Genomic DNA, 23,095 nt, shown 5'->3' with positions numbered 1-23,095 from the left:
GGACAATTTTTGGCGGATTTGGATTTGGTTCTAATTCGTCCTCCGGATTTGGATTTGCCAAACTGCGGTGACTGGCTTTGGATTTGGATTTGGACGCTGCACCGCTGCGTCAGAGCAGCGGTGCAGCGGCACAGATACCACAGTTTAAAGCACATCTATGAAACATTGCCACACAGCAGTGGCAGAAATGAAAGGTAGTGCAAGATGGAATGGTCCTTGGGCCCTCCCACCCACCCAGTGGGGTATGGCCAGCAGAGTCACAGTACTTGTTTACACAGTGGGCTACCACCCAAGGAGTCACAGTGCACAATCTTATTCACATTACACTGCACATAGTGCCCCTGATTCACATTACACCATTAAGTAGTGTCTCTTATTTATGTTACTACACACACACTAGTGGCCCTTTTACACAATGCCCACATTAGTGACCCTTATACACAAAGGCTCTGATTCAGAGCCAGACGCTCTTTGTGAGTGCTCGCTCTGAATCTGGGCGGCATGTTTTTTTTTCTCAATCCAGCCTCCTGGCTGCTCGCTAAGCTGTGGGTGACCACCCACAGCTTTTGTGAGCAGCCAGATGATGGTCGTGATGGTCGCGACCATTGCGACCATCGGGCTTGCGACGAGACCCTTGTGGTAGGGTCTCATTCCCGCAAGCCCCAGTGAGCTTCCTGCTCTAATAGAGCAGGTAGCTCAACTACTGACATCACTAGTGATGTCACTAGGGCTGCCCTCAAACAGCAGGCGTTCCTTCGGGAACGCCTCTGTTTGGCAGCAGTGGTGTCCCCTATGCAGTGCCCTCAGTAGTATGCCCCCCATAAATAGTGCCCCTAGTAGTATGCCCCCCATTAGTAGTGTCCCTAGTAGTATGCCTCCAGTAGTATGCCCCCAGTAGTAGTGTCCCCAGTAGTAAGCCCCAAGTAGTATGCCCCCAGTAGTAGTGCCCCTAGTAGTATGCCCCAATAGTAGTGTCCCTAGTAGTATGCCCCCAGTAGTTGGGTCCCCAGTAGTATGCCCCCAGTAGATGGGTCCCCAGTAGTATGCCCCCACTAGTAGTACCCCCAGTAGTATGCCCCCAATAGTAGTACCTGTAGTATGCCCCCAGTAGTATTTCCCCATTACAAGTACCCCTTGTAGTATGCCCCCATTAGAAGTGCCACCAGTAGTTGTGCCCCATTAGTTGTGCCTCTTGTAGTATGCCCCCAGTAGTTGTGCCCCCATTAGTACTGCCCCCAGTAGCGCTGCCTTACACAGAAAAAAAAAAACGTACCTGAATTCCCGCTCCTGCTGTGACTGCAGCTGTCTGACGTCTCTCCCATTACCCAGCCGGCTCCCTCCGGGGACGCAACAGCCAATGAGAGTCTGTCTGACTCTCATTGGCTGCTATAACAAACACACAGGTGCCGCTGGTGGCTGTGTGTTTGTTTCTGTGTAAGGCAAACCGCTATCACTGCGTTCTGCCCTACCCTAGTAATCCTGATGTCAGATTCTCTTGCCGTTTGAAGGGGAATCCGAGTCAGGCGGGGAACACCCGAACAGCGTTCGGGTGGACTGGGATCCCCTATGTTCCGAGCGGTTCGGATTCCACAGAATCCGAACCGCTCATCTCTATTTTAAACGGCATCTGACAAAGTTAACCCTATTATTTGTGCTTGTGTTAGGAAATTTAGATTGTAAACTCCAATGGATTAGAGACTGATTTGATTGACAAATAATCTCTCTGTAATCCACTGCATAATATGTAAACACTAACTAAAAAACTGTTAAATTATTGAACTGCTTGCTTTTTTCTTATAAAAACATATCCAAAAACAGAGAGGTTAGAGTAAAAGCAAAGAGCATGAGGTAACATGCAGTTGCATCATCTATCAATATGAATAATTACTTAACAATATTGAAATTCAAAATACATCACAGACACTGAAATACAAAACTCTATTTCTTAAGTATAAAGTGTTTTATCCAATGTACACTATATTTTATCTATATTTGTTAATGTTCTACTAAAGCTAACCGATGAGATTAATAAAACATCAGTTTTAAAATATGTTGAATATAAATGAAAGAAGATACTCTATGAACTTTGAAATACTGTGTTTATGTAGAATACATGTATAAAACAACACTTATATGTACCCTTTTATAACATGGAATACAAACAATTAATATTTGAAAACATTTTCATGATTATCTGTTCATGTACTTTTATGTCCTTAGTCAATATGGCTAGCTGTCTTTACATGCAACTTTATATCTCTAACAACGAGACATAACCACTTTAGCACTCGCTAACAGGGTTATGTCTTCCTTTTAATATTTAACAAACAGCGGAAAACCAAGATTACCGCTGTTTGTCACTATCACTTATGGGATGGTGAGTGTGATACGGTACACATTGCTGGCAATTGGGACCAAGACAGACTGGCCATCGCGCATGCATAGGACACAGCAGACCGTCGCTGACAGTTATAGGCTGCCAGAAACAGAGTGGAGTAGGCCGCTGAGGAGGGGGATGTTGCTGGACCTCGTTAGAAGGTTAAATAATGTTATACCAGTGGCTTATTAGTTAGTAACACTGCAATACTAAACCAAATAATGTTGCTGGTAATAAGATTAGTTGTTAAATTTGTCCCTATGTACAGTACCCAGTTCTGTTATTGGAAATATTGAATATGTTAGTCTGTCAGCAACAAATATATAGTATATATCCTCTCTGGGGGATGTAGTCAGAGGAGCCTTGACGCTGGCCCGGCGCTTAATCATATATTTGCAAATGTATGCAACTAATACCTCTGAATTTCTATTATTATGTAGGATTCAAGTATTTTTGTTGATATTGCTGCAGTGTGCTGGAGGGAATATCCCTTTTTTTCTGTGGTTCAGTGTAAACCCCGCCCTTTGCAAGCACCTGTGCAATATCATTAAACTGATGTGAGCGACCACCATACTTTTTATTTGCAGTTCTGAGGGGCATGAAGGGAGCCAGCATTGGGAGGATGTGCTGGTCCGTATAGTGCCATTTGGAGGTTTCTGGGGTAACTCCTAGGTGAGTCAGCTCTCGGCTTATACATGTGCTATTATTATGCAGTACATTAATTTGTAATTATATGATCCTGAGTGGGTGCTACTATTAGGTAGCAATAATTATTTTGGGGTGAGTGTTTGGGCGTGGGGCCCCCGAAGTTGCTCTGGCTGGGCCTTTTTCAGGGCATCACCACTTAATTCACATAGATACTTTTTCATCACCTTTCTATTTGTTTGTTTATTATTTATGTAATTTTAATTCTTCCTCATTATATTAACACTTATTGATTATCGTTACACATCTATACTTTACCCTTCACTATCACCTTTTTTCCCTTTTTCGTGTGATGCCCTGGGGATGGTCCTTGGCTGGATTCTTTTGGGGTGCCCTGCGCTCGGACGTGAACCCCTTAATGTTAGAGACAACATATATACAGTATATATTCTCTCTGGGGGATGTAGTCAGAGGAGCCTTGACGCTGGCCCGGCGTTTAATCATATATTTGCAAATGTATGTAACTAATACCTCTGAATTTCTATTATTATGTAGGATTCAAGTATTTTTGTTGATATTGCTGCAGTGTGCTGGAGGGAATATCCCTTTTCTCTGTGGTTTAGTGTAAACCCCGCCCTTTACAAGCACCTGTGTAATATCATTAAGCTGATGTGAGCGACCACTATACTTTTTATTTGGATGTAGTCAGATTACCTATTATCGGGATGCTGGCGGGTGAAATCCCGACCTGCGGCCACAACACCGGCCCTGGAAACCCGACATCAGGTGAGATGCCAATACCGGAATCCTGACAGCTGGCATCCCGATCATAAGTATAGCGGCTCGGGTTAGCTATTAGCCATTGGGGGGGTTAGGTTTAGACACCATGGGGGTTTAGGGATAGGCCCCAGGGGTGAGTTAGGGTTAAGTACCACCAGGGGGGGTTAAGGTAAGGCACCACCATGGTGGGTTAGGGTTAGGCACTTAGGGGAGAGGGTTATGTTTAGTTACTAACTGGGAGGGTTAGGGGGTGGGGGGGAGGGTTAGGGTTAGGATGGAGGAAGGGAGGGTTAGGGTTAGAGCGTGAAGGGGGTAGGGTTAGAATACTTACTTAGCCCCTGTCGAGATTCTGAGCATCTGGATGTCGCTGTCCGTATTTTAACAGCCGTCATCCCGACTACAAACTCCCACATCCAACCCCTCTCTGGTATAGTCTAGTGTATTACAACAATTTTACACTTGGATTACTTAAAAAAGGTTATTGTCTAATTGAAGTCATATGCTTGGATTGTTCTAGCTTGTTTTGGCTTTAGGGCCTGGCTTGGCTGGGGTGAATGTTTAAGCAATATTGAAGTACAGTAGGCAGAGCAAGAACCATCCTGTAACAAATCAGAGAATTAGACTATGTAGACCAGTGATACACAACCCAATAAACTTCATTAGCCGCATTGGGAGGTCTTCTAAAGGGCCGCACTCTTAATATCAGTAGTAAGTTAAATTAATTAATTTAATCAAAGAGACACCTATATGTTATATCAAATCAGTAGGCCTGTTAAATAAATAGGTGTTACAATCTATAACAAACAAATATGATTACAAAAGAGGAAGGAAGGCTTGGAGGGCTGCCTGTTGACCACCTCTGATGTTCATTTGTAACTTCTACCCAGGGCTTAAGTACATGTGTCTGTTAGTATAGGCGGATTATAGTAGTTGAGTGATAAGGGAGGGGGCACCATTGACATTAGGAGGCTGTCCAATGCTAGCCACGAATCCCAGCATATCCAAAGAACTGGAACACATAAATTGGGTCCAGAGAAGATTCTCAGGGAGAATCCAAAATTGTTCCTATTCTGCAACTCACCCTATTTTCCTTGCTATTGTTCCAAGTACCTACTGCTGTGATGCTAAGAACCCAGCCCTATTGCCATTCCGTCAGTGAAAATCCTTGTAGGCTTTTGCTCCAGTTTCTAGAACTGGGCATTATCTGCTGCATGTGTGAGTAGCCAAAACCATTTGGCAGGTCTTATGCTGGGCATACACTATATAATTATCTGTCAGACATCTGTCCAATCTGGATGGTTGAGAAGACAAAGGAAGAAAAGGAACTCTCATCTTTGCTGGGGGCACTCTTAGACAAAATATTAAAATATAACTTTTATTATGTATGTTAAAATTATCAACAAACAAACAACGTACAACACTTAAAATAGTATCAAACGATGATATAATATACTGTAATATGAATAATAAATAGTATGGTATTACTGAGTGTTAATACTCAGTAGTATAGGCAGCAGTCATATTCAAGTAAATAGGCAACTCTCTGTATATAATCTGTAGTAAGACAATATATAATAGCTGGTAATTGCTTAAATAGAGTCACCTAGTATAGTCTTCTAATAGACCAATATGTAGTCTCTTATGCACTCACTACTTCTTATCTCCAACATATAACTACATATACATTTATATACAGTTTTTCAAAATATAGTGATAGCATCCACTAATGGCACCTCCACATGCGTGACTATTGTTTATTTATAATAGTGATTTCCTCTACAATTGTGGATAACTATAGCATTATTACATATAAATTGATATACATTTTGGATCAGTTCCAACCCACCTGTGCTCAGGTCTCCCAGCTTTTCCCTGATTTCCCTGTAAACCTAACAATCTGGATGGTTGCAATGAAAATCTGGTAATGTATGGGAGCAAATGACAATCGTCCATTTGCTCACGAACACTGAAAAACAGACAAAAGCAGACAAAGTGGTTAAATCAAATGAATTTAACCAATTTGAACAATCATTTTTGTAAATTTTCTAGTGTTTAAGACCATATGGTCATCGGCTCCCATACATTACCAAGTTTTCATTCCAACCATCCAGATTGGACAGATATCTGGCAGATAATTGTAGTGTATGCCCAGCATTAGTAATTGTTGACACATATTTTGTGAATTATTTTGAGTGTCTGAGCATAATGATTTTTATTCTTAGTTCACTATCCGCCTCACGCATCTGAGTGTTGAACTTGTGCACTTATACAATGCCCAAGAACAGGCCTAAAATAAAAACCATATTTTCCAGTGATGCTATACCTATTTGCAATATTATTTACATTAAGGGGGAATCGGTATAGGATCCCGGCTGCAGCATGGCCAGCAGTTCGATTCCCGGCAGCGGCAGCCCGACAGATCAGCAGAGCCCGGCAGCAGAAGCCCGGCAGCGCTGGAAATCCCGATCGTCCCTAAGGTAAGTATAAACTAGCCTAACCTAACCCCCTAACCCTAACCATCCTTAGGGGTGCCTAACCCTAACCTCCCCCCCAAGTTTCTAACCCTAATCCCTCTTCTAAGTGCCTAACCCTAACTCCCCCCTTCCCCGCTGCCTAAACCTAAGTCCCCCGGGGGGGTGCCTAACCCTAAGTCCCCCACGGGGGTGCCTAACCCTAACCCTCCCTCCCCCTAGCCTAACCCTAACCCTCCAGGAGGGGTGCCTAACCCTAAGTCCCCCCCGGGTGCCCTAAACCTAACCCTCCCCCCCCGCGGCTGTCGGCTCGCGGCGCCCGACATCCCTTCGATCAGGATATGACAGTCGGAAAGTCAGCTGCCGGTAGTAAGGCAGCCTGTTTCCCGATTGTAAACCATTAAGGGATATGGTGGCTGTTTTGCAGGTGATGATTGTGGTGATGCGATGCTTAGTCCTATAGCAATACAAGAGGAAGTGGAGGCGTTAAGCTGCCATTGTGTTTGCTAGACTTGTTATTGGTGGAATTTACTGATATAAACTACTCTCCCTCTGATTGTATTGTATTTTTAGAGCAGACGAATAAAACATAAGCATTGCACAGCATTGTTTGACATGCTTGTTGTGTGGCCTGCGGTCCCTACTTACTTAAGGCGCGTACACACTGGGCGATAAAGTGGACGACTGAACGATAACGATATTGTTATCGTTCAGTCGTCCACTTTATCGTCCATTTTTAACCCCAAAAAGATGAACGATAACGACGACGCGCGTTCCCGCGGGTCGTTCATCATTATCGTTCATCGAACTGACATGCAGGCCAACCTGACGATCTCGTCAGGCTGCTGCATGTCAGGGAATGGGGGAGAGAGCCCGGCGCTGAATGATATCGTTAATGATATCGTTCAGCGGCTGTGCTCAATGTCATGAACGACATTGAGCACAGCCTGCCGGGGACAACACTACACGATATCGCTCAGGGAGCATATCGTGTAGTGTGTACCCACCATTACTGTAGCTTCTGCCAATATAACATCATATGAGAGTAGAGATGTACACTGTCCAACATGTTTTGGTTTTGAATCTGGATTCATCTTCATATTTTGGTATAGGTTTTGCAAAACCACCCTCAAGTTTTTGGATCTAAACTTAAAAAAAAAATGATGAAAAGTTTTTAAAAACAGATAAAATCATGTAATTTTTGCAATCCAAAACCAGAAAATTAGAGTTAAAATCCGAATTCCAAAGCACTGGAGGATCAGAACCGCGACTTGGATTTATCTGATCTCCTGAGGAGTTTAGAACCGCAACTTGGATCTGTCCTGATTCACAAAATTTGGGTGGATTCGGATTTATGGAGAACCGAACCGCACATCTCTATATGGGAGTGGGGAATAGGTGGACACTGATTGTGCTTAACAGATGGCTAACACTGGCGTATCAGTTGATACTGTCAGGTGATACCTGCATGGGTCCTGGGGACACAGTAATGGACACTGGGTTCTCTGTCCACCTAATGAGGGTTCTGAAGAGGTTGGTCTTAAAGTAAGCAGGACTTTAAAGTAGGGATGAGCGGGTTCGGTTTCCTGAGAACCCACCCGAACTTCGGGGATCCGGGGCGATCCGAGCCCAAGCTCGGATCTCCCTATCTGCCCCGGATCCCTCTCCCGAGGCAAAACCCCGAGATCTGCTGTCGGATCTCGAGGTTTTGCCTGGAGCGGCCATTTAAAAAAAATGCCTTTGCCTTTAATGGGCAAAGTGCTGATTGGCTGACAGAGCCATCTGTCACGGCTCTCAGCCAATCAGCATTATGGTGCTCATTTGCATGTAGCACGGACTCGTGAGATCCGTGCTACATGCATCTGTGTGATTGACAGTGACACAGAGCACAGATGGGTCAGTGAGACCCGTCTGTGCTGCTGTGTATTTCAATGACACAGATGCATGCACAGACCAGGAGATCCGTGCTACTTGCATCTGTGTCATTGACACAGAGCACTGAGAGGTCCGTGAGATCCGTCTGTGCTGCTGTGGTAAAAAAAAAAAAAAAAACCTGTGTAAAAAAAGAAAAAAATGGCGTGCACCCCCCCAAAAAAGAGCAACCAGCCCCGGGCATTAGTGACCTAGTGCTGGGTGTGCTTAAATACAGGGCACAAACGACGTAGGGGTCCCCTGTAGTTAAGCACAACCAGCACCGGGCTAGTCAGAACCAGCACTGGTTGCCAAAATACGGGGGACAAATGACGAAGGGGTCCCCCGTATTCTGCGCAACCAGCTCTGGGCTCTGATCCGGTCCTGGTTCTGGAAATACAGGGGAAAAAAATGAGTAGGGTTCCAGAACTGCATGTTCCAGAACCAGCACTGGACTTTTTCTAGTGGGGTGATGATGCCACAGCCAGGGGAGCCCTTTCACCGGGCCCCCTAGCCGCAGCATCAGCCCTGACCGCTAGTCAACCGCAGGGTAAACTTTAATAACCTTGCAGCTTTCACCATTGACTTCAATGGAGGGAGCCGTTCATTGGCTGAGAGACGGGAGATGACCTCTCTCAGCCAATGATTGCTTAGCAGCAGGCTTTCCATGGTGATACCCCGCCGCTAAGCTCTCATTCGGGAAGTACCGTTCTATAGAACGTTACTAAATTCATGGATCGGGTTTTCGTTTTTTTTTTTGCCAAGGCTGGGGATGCCTACTTTGGAACGAAGAGGACAGAACCTTGCATAGGAGATGGTGAGTATGTTTTTTTTCACAGGTCCCCTATGGATACTTTACCGGACAAGTGGACCGATGCTACAGGGTTACATATGTGAGTATGTGTACATGTGTGTGTGTGTGTGTGTATGCATGTTTAATAAACTTATACTGTCACGGTGTGTGTGTCCTGTGTTTTTTTTAAACCTTTTTTACAGGTGAACTACAGGTACTAGTGGGCCCTTAATGCCCTGCATGCTGGTACTTGTGGTTCTCCAAATACCAGAATGCGGGGCAGACTTGCTGGGACTTGCAGTTCTACTTCTAAAGACAATGTTTGATATTATTTATTTACACCACACCACACTATCAACCCGCCACCCACCGCCACCAGGGGTGGCGGGGATAGCCCCGGGCTATCAGCCTGGGCCTGGGGTGCCCTGGAGAGGGTGACTCCTTTATTGGGGGGGTCCCCAGCTCTCCAGGGATCCCCGGCCTGGGCTGACTAGCGGTCAGGGCTGATGCTGCGGCTGGCGGGCACGGTGAAAGGGCTCCCCTGGCTGTGGCATCAGCCCCCCGCAAGAAAAAGTCAAGTGCTGGTTCTGGAACATACAGGGGAACCCTACTAATTTTTTCCCCTGTATTTCCAGAACCAGGACCGGATCAGAGCCCAGAGCTGGTTGCGCAGAATACGGGGGACCCCTACGTCGTTTGTCCCCCGTATTTTGGCAACCAGCGCTGGTTCTGACTAGCCCGGTGCTGGTTGTGCTTAAGTACAGGGGACCCCTACGTCATTTGTCCCCTGTATTTAAGCACACCCAGCACTGGGTCACTAATGCCCGGCCCTGGTTGCTCTTTTTTTGGGGGGGGGGCATGCCATTTTTTTCTTTTTTTACACAGGTTTTTTTTTTTTTACCACAGCAGCACAGACGGGTCTCACGGACCTGTCATTGCTCTGTGCCAATCACACAGATGCATGTAGCATGGATCTCCCGGGTCCGTGCTACATGCAAATGGGCACCATAACGCTGATTGGCTTCCTGTCTGCCACTGCAGTGCCACTCCTAGATGGGCCACCTGTGTCGCTTAGCATAGTCATCCAGCTACCTCGGTGCAACCTTTTGGCCTAAAAACAATATTGTGAGGTGTGAGGTGTTCAGAATACAGTGGAAATGAGTGGAAATTAATGTTATTGGGGTTATCAATAGCGTAGGAACAAAAAAAGGCCCATTTTGTGTGATTTTAGCTTTTTTTTTTTTTTTTTTAAGAAAAAATCCAGATCCAAAACACAAAACCCAGAACTCAAAACACGGAAGGGTGGTTTTGGCAAAACCAATCCAGATCCAAAACATGAAGAAAGATCCAGATCCAAAACCAAAACACAAAACACGAAAAGTGGCTGGTGCACACCCCTACTTTAAAGTCACATTTTCAATTTTCCCATTATGTGAATGTCCTATGCACATGGATAAATGTACAATCCCATAACACAGGGATAGCATCCAATACTGGACTGTGGGAGTGCAACTACTGTATACAGTGGCAAACGCAGGATTTCTAGAGGGGGGTTTCCAAATGCCTGATTTTAGAGTGAGTGTGGCCAGTCCATGAAGAGGGTAGAATTAGCATTTAACCAGCTTTAATATGCATCATACAAAGTGTATTGTGTGTATTGTGTGTCATAATCCCAGCATGTACAGGACCAGAGATCACAGTAAACCATTAGATGCGGCAGTGAGCTGGATGTTTTTATTTTAGATGTACGCACCATTCCAGAGTATTAGAGCGAGTCTGGGGGAGCAGCAGAAGAACCTAGCACTGCCCTGGACATATATATGTACATATTGGGCTCTATAGCAGCACATCCCTAACAGTGAAAGTTTTCCAGATATCCTATTTGGTGCACAGGTTATTTATTACTGACACTAGTAAAGTTCTATTACAGTACTATTTCTATTGTGGTCATGGTGTGGGCTGGGGAGGGGGGTTTCCAGGCAGACGGAAACCCCCCCTGCGTTTGCCTATGGTATATGTGCACCCGGCTAAGAAATAGGTGCATTTATTTAAACAGAGTTAAATACTCCTTGGGGGATGTATTTTTTCTCTTTTCGAAACGTGCTTCATATGCCTCATTCTTTTCATACAGTATACAAAGGGATGCTTAACTATTTTAAATTGCATACAAACAACAGTAATGGCAGAAAGAAACCATTGATGTTTACAGTTGTACTGTCGGCAACTTGGAAACACTTTAAATAATATTTCACACTTGTTGACATCCCATTCAGAGCTCCACATACCTCTTGTCGACATTATGATTGAAATATTACCTCAGATTATCATTAAACAGAAAGAAACCAATTTATACGTGTTATATGTGTAAAATCAGTTGCAAAAATAGTCATACAGTTAGATATGTTGTGTAAAAGTTGACTCATGTCACACCCACGCGGCTTCTCAAAATTATATTAAAAATGTTGTGTATGATTCACACGCATGCGGCAGCGTTTATTGCAAAATACCCATCTCCGACTTTATGCAAATGCCACTACAAACTAGGGATGTGCACCGGACCATTTTTGACAGATTTGGTTCTAATTCGTCGTACGGCTTTGGATTTGGATTTGCCAAACTGCGGTGACTGGCTTTGGATTTGGATTGGATTTTTTTACAAAAATTGACAAAAAAAGCTAAAATCACATAAATTGGTCTTTGTTTTCTTCCTAGAGTATTATTAACCTCAATAACACTAATTTACAGTCAATTTAGAACGCCTCACAGTTTATAATATTATTTTCAACATTATTGGCCAAAGGTTGCAGTGAGCTGACTGGTTACTAAGCGACAAAGCAGCGGCACAACGACAAAGACACCACAGTATAAAGCACATCTATGACACATTGCCACAAAGCAGTGGCAGAAATGAAAAGTAGTGCACCCACCCAGTGGGGTACGACCAGCAGAATCACAGTTTACAAAGTGGGCTATGGCCCAAGGAGTCACAGTGCACAATCTTATTCACATTACACCGCACATAGTGCCCCTGATTCACATTACACCATAAAGTAGTGTCTCTTATTTATGTTACGACACACAGTAGTGCCCCTTTTACACAATGCCCACAGTAGTGCCCCTTTTATACAATGCCCACAGTAGTGACCCTATTACACAATGCCCACAGTAGTGACCCTTTTACACAATGCCCACAGTAGTGACCCTTATACACAAAGCCCACAGTAGTAATGCCCCTTATACAATGCCCACAGTAGTAGTGCCACTTATACAATGCCCACAGCAATAGTGTCCCTTACACAATGCCCCCAGCAGTGGTGTCCCTTACACAATGCCCCCAGAAGTGGTGTCCCTTACACAATGCCCCCAGTAGTGGTGCCCCCAATGCAGTCCCCTTAGTAGTAGGGCCCCCTATGCAGTGCCCCTAGTAGTAGTATGCCCCCCAGTAGTATGCCCCCTAGTAGTATGCCCCCCTAGTAGTATGCCCCCCATTAGCAGGCCCCCAGTAGTATGCCCCCCCAGTAGTATGCCCCCATAAGCAGGCCCCCAGTAGTATGCAGCCCATTAGCAGACCCCCCCAGTAGTATGCCCCCCATAAGCAGGCCCCCAGTAGTATGCCTCCCCAGTAGTATGCCCCCCATTACAAGGCCCCCAGTAGTTTGCCCCCCCCTCAGCATACTGTATATTACCTATTTCATAGTCTTTTTTTACCTCCTAAGAGTTCTGTCTATAACCCTTTCTGCAATGTTCAATGTTACATATTCCAGGAAACCTATAACCTTCCATTTTAGAGGCTGACCTAGTCTTTTGGCACATCTCTTTTTCTGAAATATGCTTTCGTTATGCACTTTATAGAATTTTCTTAATGAATTCACTTTTAAAAACACAGGAATGGCATTTCTGTCCTTTTAATGAATACACTGCCTAAACGGGACTAATTCTGAGTTTCACAATGTTACATCAAGGTTTTTGCAAATGTAATTATATACAGTGCCTTAACAGATGACCACCACACATGTAGTGAAGAGCATTGGTTAACACTCAGCTGAAGAAAATTCAGCTCTAAGAAGGCTGCCTTTTGGTTTAGAAATATGAACAAAAATGTCCCTAAAATGCAATACTAAAATCCCTCAATTAAACCTCCCTAGATAATTGTGTATTCTGTATTTAACCCTGCTTAAGGGTTAAAATAGGTACAGTCCTTACAGATGATTGTAATGTTTGTAGCTCTACAATTTGTGAGGTAAAATGTATGTGAATTTATATGTACAGTAACAAGAGCTATGTATATAATGTCAGTCATACTGTGTATGTATTGGACAGGTTTTAGCCAAAGCTAAAAATGCAGGCGATAGGAACAGCTCACTTCACTTTAGAAAGTGCTAGAAATGGCACAAGCTATAGTTATAGGAGAGAGGTCTCATGTTAAAGTACAGAGCAGCACGAGGCATCAGTGGCTCGTGCTGCCGGCGGGAAGGTGAGGGTCACGTGGCCAGAGAAGGGTCGTGTGCAGTGTTGGTTGTGAGCTCTGCCGGCCAGTCTGTTGTTCCCTCCCTCCAGTGCCTGCCCTCTTGTGACCCGGGCAGCCATCAAGCGGCGATGGGCTGCCGGGCGCAGGGGGCAGAGCCAGAGAGGGAGCCCAGCCTGAGCTGTGTATGCCGGTGGGCAGTGGTATTCACTCTGCCTGCTCGGCATGGATACCTGTCAGCAGCGGTCATGTGCCCGGCAGGAGCAGCTGCCCCGCCAGCTGAGGAGGCGGGGCAGCAGCTGAGATCCTCAGTCGGAAATACCGTATCTGACAAGGAGGTGGGGAGCAGGAAAGAGAGAGGCCGGGGGTTGTGACCAGATGGCCGTGGTAGCCCGTTTCTGGTCAGTGGAGCCGGATGACAAAAGATACACGAAGTGAGAGAGTCCCAGTATTACTTGGAGGGGACATTGAAAGAAGCCAGTGATAGTGGGTAACATCAGTAGCGCTGTGCCTGCTGTGAGTAGTATTATAATACACTACATTCACACCGATGCCACGTTTCCAGCCATAAGTCACTTAACCTGCATTAAGCAGTACTGTTTAGGAGCTACCTCACAAAAAGGGTATTGGTGGCATTGGTCGGCTAATTTAGGGGCATACATTTTGCTTAATCCCCATTATAAGAGCCAGGTCAGACATTTGGGTAGGTTAGGCTAGAAGAAAAAACACTCCATAAAAAATACCAGAGGATATCTTCTCCTGAGAAAGACATTGACTTATAAGTTATAAAAGGAGAGCTAATTAAGCCTAGAACTAATGAGGAGTATAGCTCTAGCCTTTCCAGTTTCAAAACAGGATACCCACACATGTTAGCTCCATGAGTTCCATTCAGGATTCTGCAGACTTTGAACTTTAGATGGGTTTTGCAGATCCAAATTGATAGATACAGCCAGGACTAAGGACACATATAATTCAGGCATTGTTTTTTCAATAATCAATAATATTTAATGTGATATCAGTTGAAAGGATGGGCATCAGGGGCGGATTGGGAATTGAAAGTGGCCCTGGAAAAATCTGAAAAAGAGACGCCGTGTGCGCGCGCCATCGGCACGCGCCTAAAAAATGGGCGTGGCCTCACGGAAAGGGGTGTGGCCTCACATGATATGCCATGCCCGCAAGCCACTGCCTGCCATTTTCGTCATGCTGGGGGCATACTCACCGCTCGAGGAGCTGATGTGCATGCCCACAGCCCCTCTTTCAAGTGAATAAACACAGCATGTGAATGAGCATTTTCTTACCTATATGATTTCTCTGCAATGGGGAACCTCTGAAGAAATTGATTCTGGACAGGCCGTGTCTTAAGTCGGTAGTCACTATTCATGCAGGAGATCACATGGTCTGGAAACCACCTGTTTGTGTAGCAATAAAGCCAATGTCACCATCATGCAACAGTAGTTCAACTAGATAATACTTAAGGGCCTATTCATCATCACTTAATTTCTACAAAAGCAAGTGAAAATGAACATGTTCACCTGCAATTGTAGAAATTAAGTTATCAGGCCATTCATCAAGAAGGTACAGCAGGAGATATCAGGCCATCCTCTTGCGGAATGGCCCGCTGACCCCATACAATAGTATGGCGACAGAATTTATCAAGCTCCGAAAATGCAATAATTTCGGAGCTTGACTGCAGGGAAACAGGTCCGGGTTGTGAAGAGGGATCCTTTTGGATCCCTCCCCCCCCCAGTCCGACTCCTTCTGCCAGACGTCAGCGCTCTTGTGCGCATGCGTGACATGTAGGTCACTCGTGCACTTGTCTCACTGCTCCGAAAGGAGACAACTGATTTTTGGATCAGCTGTCTCCGTGCTGGAGCAATGATGAATTGCTCTGGCACTCGCAGCGAGATGGAATGTTAATTATCCGAGTCCGTTCGGACCCAGATAATTAACATAATGAATAGGCCCCATAGTAACAGAAGTTTTTGGGCAAGACAAATGTGAGTTTCCCTTATCAAACAAATTTATATTAATAAAATATATTTGTTAATTTGGTACCATTTGCATCAGTGATATGGTTTCATTTGAATTGTTGTCTTACTGAAGATTACTGTCCGTTCCCCAGTCTTTTCTTCTAATAATACCAGCAGTCCTATTGTCCTCTGTGTGTCTCCTACACAATCGCCTTGGTGTCTCCAGCCCATCCCCCCTATGTGTCTCTTCAGTGCTTTCCCCCTGCGTCTCTTCAACACCTTCTCCCTGTGTCTCTTCAACACCATCTCCCTGCGTCTCCCCAGCGCCGTCATCCTGCGTCTCCCCAGCGCCATCATCCTGCCCTAGCACATAATAGCCCAGTCCCCAGATAAATCATCTCCCCTTAACACTAAATAACCCCACTCCCCACCAGACAGATCATTTGCCCCTAGAACAGAATAACCCCCTTCCCCCAAAACAGATCATCATTTCCCCCTTAGTACAGACTAACCCCCCAGACAGAAATCAATTAGCCAGTGCAGCTCTGCAGGCAGCCTGTCAGTCTTTCAAATAAAATGCCCTGCAAGCAGGACTGACAGGCTGGCCGCAGCAGGTGCCAATGACAGCACTGGCCTGCAAATTGAGTCTCCTGGCCACCCCCAACTATCTCCAGTCATGTCCCCTATGAGTCCTCTGTACAGTCCGGCTGGCAAGCAGCAGGTGGGGGCCCGATGAAGTGCAAAGATGGTGAGCGGGCATCGTCAGCACTGCTGTCTCCCCCGTGAATTATGTGATTGCTCTGTGCCTAGTTTATCAGGAAGTGACTTACCTTTCCTGCCGGTCCCGGACCTGCTCTGCTGCCTCTGCCTCCGAAGTGCATGACGTCACTGTCCGGCGTTTGTGGCGCATGTTGTTCTCCTTCAGCTGGGTGGGACTTGGAGCCTCTCCTCTTCCCGCGATAACAGCCGCGGGCCGCACTATTAGCTGTGACAGGCAGCCGGTGGGCTGCCTGTCATGAAAGAAAGCCATGACGGGGACTTGCTAAAGGGGGCGGGGCCACAGATGACAAGCAGCCCCACACACCAATCGGCCCACCGGGAATCTTCCCGCTGTAGGCAACGGCCAATCCGCCCCTGATGGGCATGTATATACATATATGTGTACTAATAAAGCAGACAGCGTATGGTACAAGACTAGAGTGGTATTAATAGGTATATGAGTTACCATTGAGGTAACAATGAGAAATATACTCATTATTGCGGCATATATAAGAAATACATGTAACAGGGTTGTGCCCTCACTACCCCTGAATACCAACTCTACCTGAATTAGGCGAAACTGTTATATGTACTGATATATTGTCTTATGTAATGACACTATATTATATGAACCTATGTATTATCTATAAATATAGTAGGTGATGTAATGTTATGTTCATGGTAAGGAATGTACTACTTATCCTACAACTTCATAAACACAAGGATTTACAACTGAACCATATGTTGTTGTGACTTATTATGGTGCTAAAATGTCAGTGAACCTAACCTCCTGTAATTAGAAAAATAAGAACAACACGAGTATATCAACAAATCCCTGATTTGGGTTTTCCCAAGTAGGCCCAGATTTACTACATATATAGGTTGAGTCTCCCATATCCAAATATTCCGAAATACAGAATATTCCGAAATACAGAATTTTTTTGGCTTGACTGAGATAATCAAACCTTTGATTTTTGATGGTTCAATGTACACAAACTTTGTCTAAGGCACAAATTATTAAAAATATTATATAAAATGACCTGCAGGCTGTGTGTAGAAGCTGTATATGAAACATAACTGAATTTTATGTATGTACACAAACTTTGAGCCACAAAACTATTGAAAATATTATATAAAATTATCTGCAGGCTGTGTGTATAAGGTGTATATAACACATAAATGCATTCTGTGTGTGTATTTGGGTCCCATTCCCAAAATATTTCATTATGTTATGCAAATATTCCAAAATACGGAATATTCCGTAATCCAAAATACCCCTGGTCCCAAGCATTTTGGATATCGGAGACTCAGCCTGTACTTGGGTGGAGGCACTGATCTAACATAAGGTGCACAATTTGACATGAAGTTAAAGGTGGGTACATTCATTGGGAGGTTAGTAACCTGGTGACCCTTTACAGAGGTAAAAGGGGGGTTACATGTAGGGTTACAGGGGTTAATTATCATACAGGCGGATGAAAGGTTTTTCATTGGATAAGATCAATTTAAATATGGAGCCAGGGAACTGCAAACTATCTTTTGTTCAAACCCTTTGAGGAAGCTGCCACTACACAAGGCAGAGCAACGCGTAAGGGGGGGAACCGGAACCTGACTGACGCTGCATCTACTAACTTCTTGCTGGATCATATATTCGGGATGTTCTCCCTCCCTCCTGAACGCTGTGCTGCTCCACTGCGCCCCACCACAACCCATACAAGAACACGCCGACACATTACCTCCAAAGAGGACTGTATCTTCCCTCTTCACTAGTAGGGAGCCAGGTGCCTGGAACAAAGGACCGGGGCTGCGGCAGCATGGGGGGAGGTTGAGGTGTTCCCCAACAGTAGAGTGTGCACACTCCTGGGACTTACATATTAATATTCCTTGTCAGCAAAAGTACCAAGAACACTGCCGATTTTATTATTTTTCCAGATTACATTGCTAACAGTATGTCTGGCAACCTTGGATATACTTTCAATCAAGTGCCATTATCTACAGATGCATCTGGATCTTTATGTGTTAATATTACTATAGCAATTTCCCTATTGCATTAAAATATTTAAACTGTTTCTTGCATATTGTACTTGTACCAGTATATTTATGTATTTATCTTTTTTTTGCTTTTTTTTTTAATAGTTACATTTTATGCTAATTTGTTGTGCTCTTTGAGAATTATAATTCTCATTACCTATTGTATATTTGAGTACTGGTCAGAGGTACTACCTAGGAGCGGCAATTTATGCTATGAGAGAAGACATATTTTAAATGTGTAGAATTATTTATACTAGAGCCTGATATTTGAATTAAGATTTTATTTTACAAGTAATTTATACCCATTTTGCTAACAACTCTTCATCAGCACCATTATGTGTTTTTTGCAATGCAACAATAAATGGATTAAAAGTACAGTGAAGATAGAAAATATTTCAATAAAAGACACATTTTCTAATAGGCAGAAGCAGCTTGGAGTACAGTATTGCCAGGTGTGTTACACTACGACCCCTATAATATTAAATGAATTGAGCTGTAATGCAATTTTTTTCTGTACATATGTTAAAGTGAACCTGTAACCAGATCTTAATTGTCATTTCATTATTTTACTACATAGTACCTGTTGCGCTATGAAGTGCTCTAAAAAGGGTTCCCTTAGGATTCAATTCACCAAATAGGGAACATTAAATATAGCACTTGCTTTATGTACTATACTCTCTCCTGGGGCCTATTAAATATTTGCGGCATATTTCCCGTTTTCGGGAGGATATCCGCAAATATTAAGTTTCCCCTATTATATATTATGGAGGGATCACATACTGTATCTGCTGTCCTACCACTTCTAACAGCAGCCACAACCCCCATAGGTTTCTATAGTGGATGTTATACAGTCAGATTCACCATTCTCGCAGCTTACGCCATTGCGCTGCTGTAGCCTATGGACTACACTTTGCAAATTTTACCGGCAATGGCCGCCACAAATACATGGTCTGCAGACAGCGCATACTCAGGAGCCCCGATGGAGTGAAGAGACCGCTCTGAACACACTGCAGTGACGTGCTGCTTTTGGAGTCCCTGCCCCTGCGTGTGCTATTTCATACATTCACACGGCATTATTGCATACTGCAATGTGATCAGGAGCGCTAATATCACTCCCAGATCAAATTGAGTATGTGATTCTTGATAAATGGGCCCCTGGACAGGAGATATCACACTGGAAAACATGTAAAGTATAGAGAATGCTGACAAAGGAGCAAACAACACAGTGTGATACAGTAGCTTAACTGGGAGCCTGAATCGAGCATAGAAAGCTTCTCAATGCTGAAGAAACTGGTCCAGGACACAGATAAGTGAACATTGTATAAAATGTGCTATTCAGGGTGAACGTGGTCCTGGGGGAACCCCCTTCTACCAACAACTGCAGGTAGTGTTAATGGCCCTCCATTAATATCACCTCATTTTCCACAGTATAGCTTTCAATGGTCACAGTGATAAATGCTGCAGAACTTCCTCACCCATGCTTTTCTATTTCTTCACAGCTTTATTTATTTCCCAACATGCTGTTCCTTTTCCTCTAGGTGAACATGAAGATTTATTGACCAAAGTTGTAAACAGTGACAGAGTCAAACCTAAGGTCAATATTTCCCCTGAGAGACAATGCATCTTAATGATTACTGGAGCAGAAGTCAATACATCTTGAACATACCGTTCGGTGAATCATTTGATAGATACTAATAAGGTGAGTGGACATCAAGTAAAAAGATACAGTATTTTTCAGTAGTTATCATGCTCTAAAAGGAAAAATACTCAGAGGTTAGGGTGGAATGTGTTGTTGTGAGGTGTAATGCTTTATAGTACAAAGGGAGGGATATTTTGTCTGGATCAAACCTTCATACTGTGGAAATAATTCAGGGACTCACACAGACCTAAACTGAGGTTACGTGCTGTGTCAGCTGAACCCACACATACTGTAGATCAGTTTCACAACATACTTTTCCATGGTAGGGAAATTATTTTATAGAGATGAAGACATTACCAAGTATTTCTTTCTACAGTGTTTAAAACTGACAGGTGCACAAAGAGCAGAATTAGTTCAGTTTGATTCAAAATATTAAACTGTTACCTCAGACTATTGCTTTAGATACCAAAGGGTGCACTTACTTTGCATCAGTAACTGTAAGATGTGCAAGTCCAGAAAAATATAAAAAGCAACCATTAATATCCCCACTACCATTTTAGTTTGTGAGCTCATGAGGCACATAATGCTTTTCCATCCATGACCTTTAGGACAAGGACAACGATCGTTCATAAACATGGATGGTTTGCATCAATTTTTTTTTCTATCGATGGTGAGAGGGTGATGTTTAATCACCATTGATGGTTTTGTACTGATTTTTGGCAATCTGATGTCACTATTTACTGATTTGTGCCAATGACTGACCAGCCCCACCTACCCCTTTCTTCCTATTGGAAGAAGTGCGCTCCTGCATTTCCTCCCTCCAGCAGCAGCATCCTATTGGTGGAACTGAACTGGTGATCACTAGGACTCGACGCAGCTCAGTCAAGAGGAGTCTGACCTATGGCATGCGCTACTGCACATCGCTGTGTCTCTGTGCGCCTTAATTCCCCAGCGTCCATTAGGATAGGATGGACTCCAGAGACTCCCACCAGAATACATGCCAGTACAGCAAGTAACAATAACCATAAGTAACCTATACCACCACTGATACACAGAGGGACTTTGGGGCTATCATCCGCTGGGGCTCACACCCAGTGCACTACAACGCCCAGCACTCCAGGCTGCTATATTCCACACAGAGGATCTCATTCAGAGACGGTCATTGCGGCCACTCAGTCGTACGCCACCGATGTTCGCTAAACTGCGCATGCGTAAAATTCGCAACGCGCGTGCGCAAACTAGCTATTACGATCAGAAATTTCTCTCTCCTTCAACTTGGCCAGGTCGTCAGTTTGAGTGACAGGATGAGGCGTTTGTGGGTGGTAACAGGGGAAGGTGCTTGTGAACGGGGTGGAGTAGATCCGAAAGCAGGCGTGCCTGACTATGCAAACGGCGTTTTATGGGAGTGCATAATTAACTAAGTAGTGTCATGGCACTTGTGACATGGGAGGTTTTTACACTGACTTGATCGTAGTGCTTAAGAGAGGGTATGGTCTGCCTTAAGCTCTACGACCAGCTCCGATGGTTCCCGATGGTCTCGGTTAATCCTTATATGCCCGGAGATGACATGTATTGCGAACGAGAAGGGGGCATGTTTTTAGTCTTACAGCCGCATCCTCCCCTCGCTCATCCAGCTAGCAATCCCAACTTAACGACACAACTTGCAAGTGCTTCATTTGCATATCTGGCCCCTTTTTACCTTACGACTAAATGACCGACTCTGAATGAGGACCAGATTGCCTACCGCTGTTACACCTGTGATATCCCTGTGTCTTATGTTTCTTGCATTACTGCCAGATTACAATAAATCTAAGTACTGGTTAAGCATACCATGACTGGAATAACCTGCCATCAGCACCAACGCTGCATTACACACACAGTGTCATCAATACCTTTGTCAACACATGTGTACCTGGGTTTAACTCCATATTTGGAGGACTACTGCATCAAGCACAATCCGCTCTGCATACTTGTGACAGTACACTGCTATTACTATCTGCTGTCACCCTACATGTTGCTAATAGGTTATGGACCCAGTAAGCATGTGCTAGCAATTACCATCTATCCCCATAAAAAATATCTCTCTAACCACCAGGGCAATGCAATTGGGTTCTGTTCCAAAGCCGTCACTGTGCTGCCAAACTTCAGATACCCTTGGTGTGGTATTCGCTGATACAAAGATCAACAAGGTTGCAGATGACACGGAATGAGATAATCTAAGTGACAGACTCTTATACAATCCTTATGATAGAAATGCAGGGAGCAACATGTCTTTTGACAGTGCTGAGAATTATAGTACATGAAAGTTTGTCATGCAGATGCAAATGAAGCAGGAGAAATTGTGGAAGATCACTAGTACCACCTGTCAGAACTGGAGACTCTGGATTGCTCAGATGAGGACCCAATACCTGCTCTCTGGTGGTATGGGAGGCCAGCAATAAGGAAGGTCTGATATAAGACCTACTCATAGATGGTATACACCAGGATGTCAATGTCACGTTATGGTACAGGGACCAAGACAGCATTATGGTAGATACTGGAGTTTGAATCAGACTTGGAGAATATATTGATGAAGGAATAGGTCAGACTTGGAGCATATACTGATATTTGAATGGAGGAATCTTTGGAGCATATACTGATGCTGGAATGGATCGGACTTGGAGCATATATTGATACTGGAATAGAACAGACTTGGAGCATATATTGATACTGGAATGGGAGAGTCTTTGGAGCATATACTGATGCTGGAATGACTCAGAGTTGAGAAATGCACTGGAGCCAAACTGAGACTGAATTTGAAGAAATACACTGGAGCCGGATTCGTCAGATACAAGTATAACCAGCATGGGAGCATGTATCAGCGATGAAGATCAGGCACTGAATGCTGAGAGGAGTGAGGCTTTTTACCTTGTGACTCACAGGAATTGGCTGAAACCATCAGGTGGCCGCTGACCTTGTTATGCATTGGAGCCATGGTGGTCAGCTGACCATGATAAACATGGTGGTACCCAGTGTCCAAGGCCGTCGGAACCCCGAGCCCCCTGAGACCATCAGCACACTGAGGATCCTCCAGTGACACACCTAACCGGACAGGAGCCGCCAAGACAGCACTCAGTGCCTGGAGCCGGTGGGATTGCCAATAGAGCTCTGGACCCTTGAGACCACCATCACCTGCTGGCAGCACCATACGTGAGATCCCTGGCCAAGACACCCGCCAGGACAGAGCAGCATGAGCCTGAGGGTGAGCACTGTTCTTG

General features: G+C 44.5%; 1 protein-coding gene across 3 annotated transcripts in view; it reads right to left on the bottom strand.

The window, feature by feature from the left end:
* The window catches only part of LOC148542938 (protein NYNRIN-like), a 487,471-nt gene that overhangs the window by 398,466 nt on the left and 65,910 nt on the right, over nucleotides 1-23,095 (bottom strand). For all 3 annotated transcript variants that reach the window (XR_015875106.1, XR_015875101.1, XR_015875094.1), the window contains exon 2: nucleotides 14,741-14,851. The gene's annotated coding sequence lies outside the window, so the exon portion shown is untranslated. The remainder of the gene's footprint in view (nucleotides 1-14,740; nucleotides 14,852-23,095) is intronic.

This window comes from Taudactylus pleione, unplaced genomic scaffold (genome assembly GCF_031769625.1).
Source record: "Taudactylus pleione unplaced genomic scaffold, aTauple2 ptg000007l, whole genome shotgun sequence".
NCBI lineage: Eukaryota > Metazoa > Chordata > Amphibia > Anura > Myobatrachidae > Taudactylus > Taudactylus pleione.
Note: the sequence above shows the minus strand (reverse complement) of the source record. Positions and strands in the feature narration are given on the sequence as shown.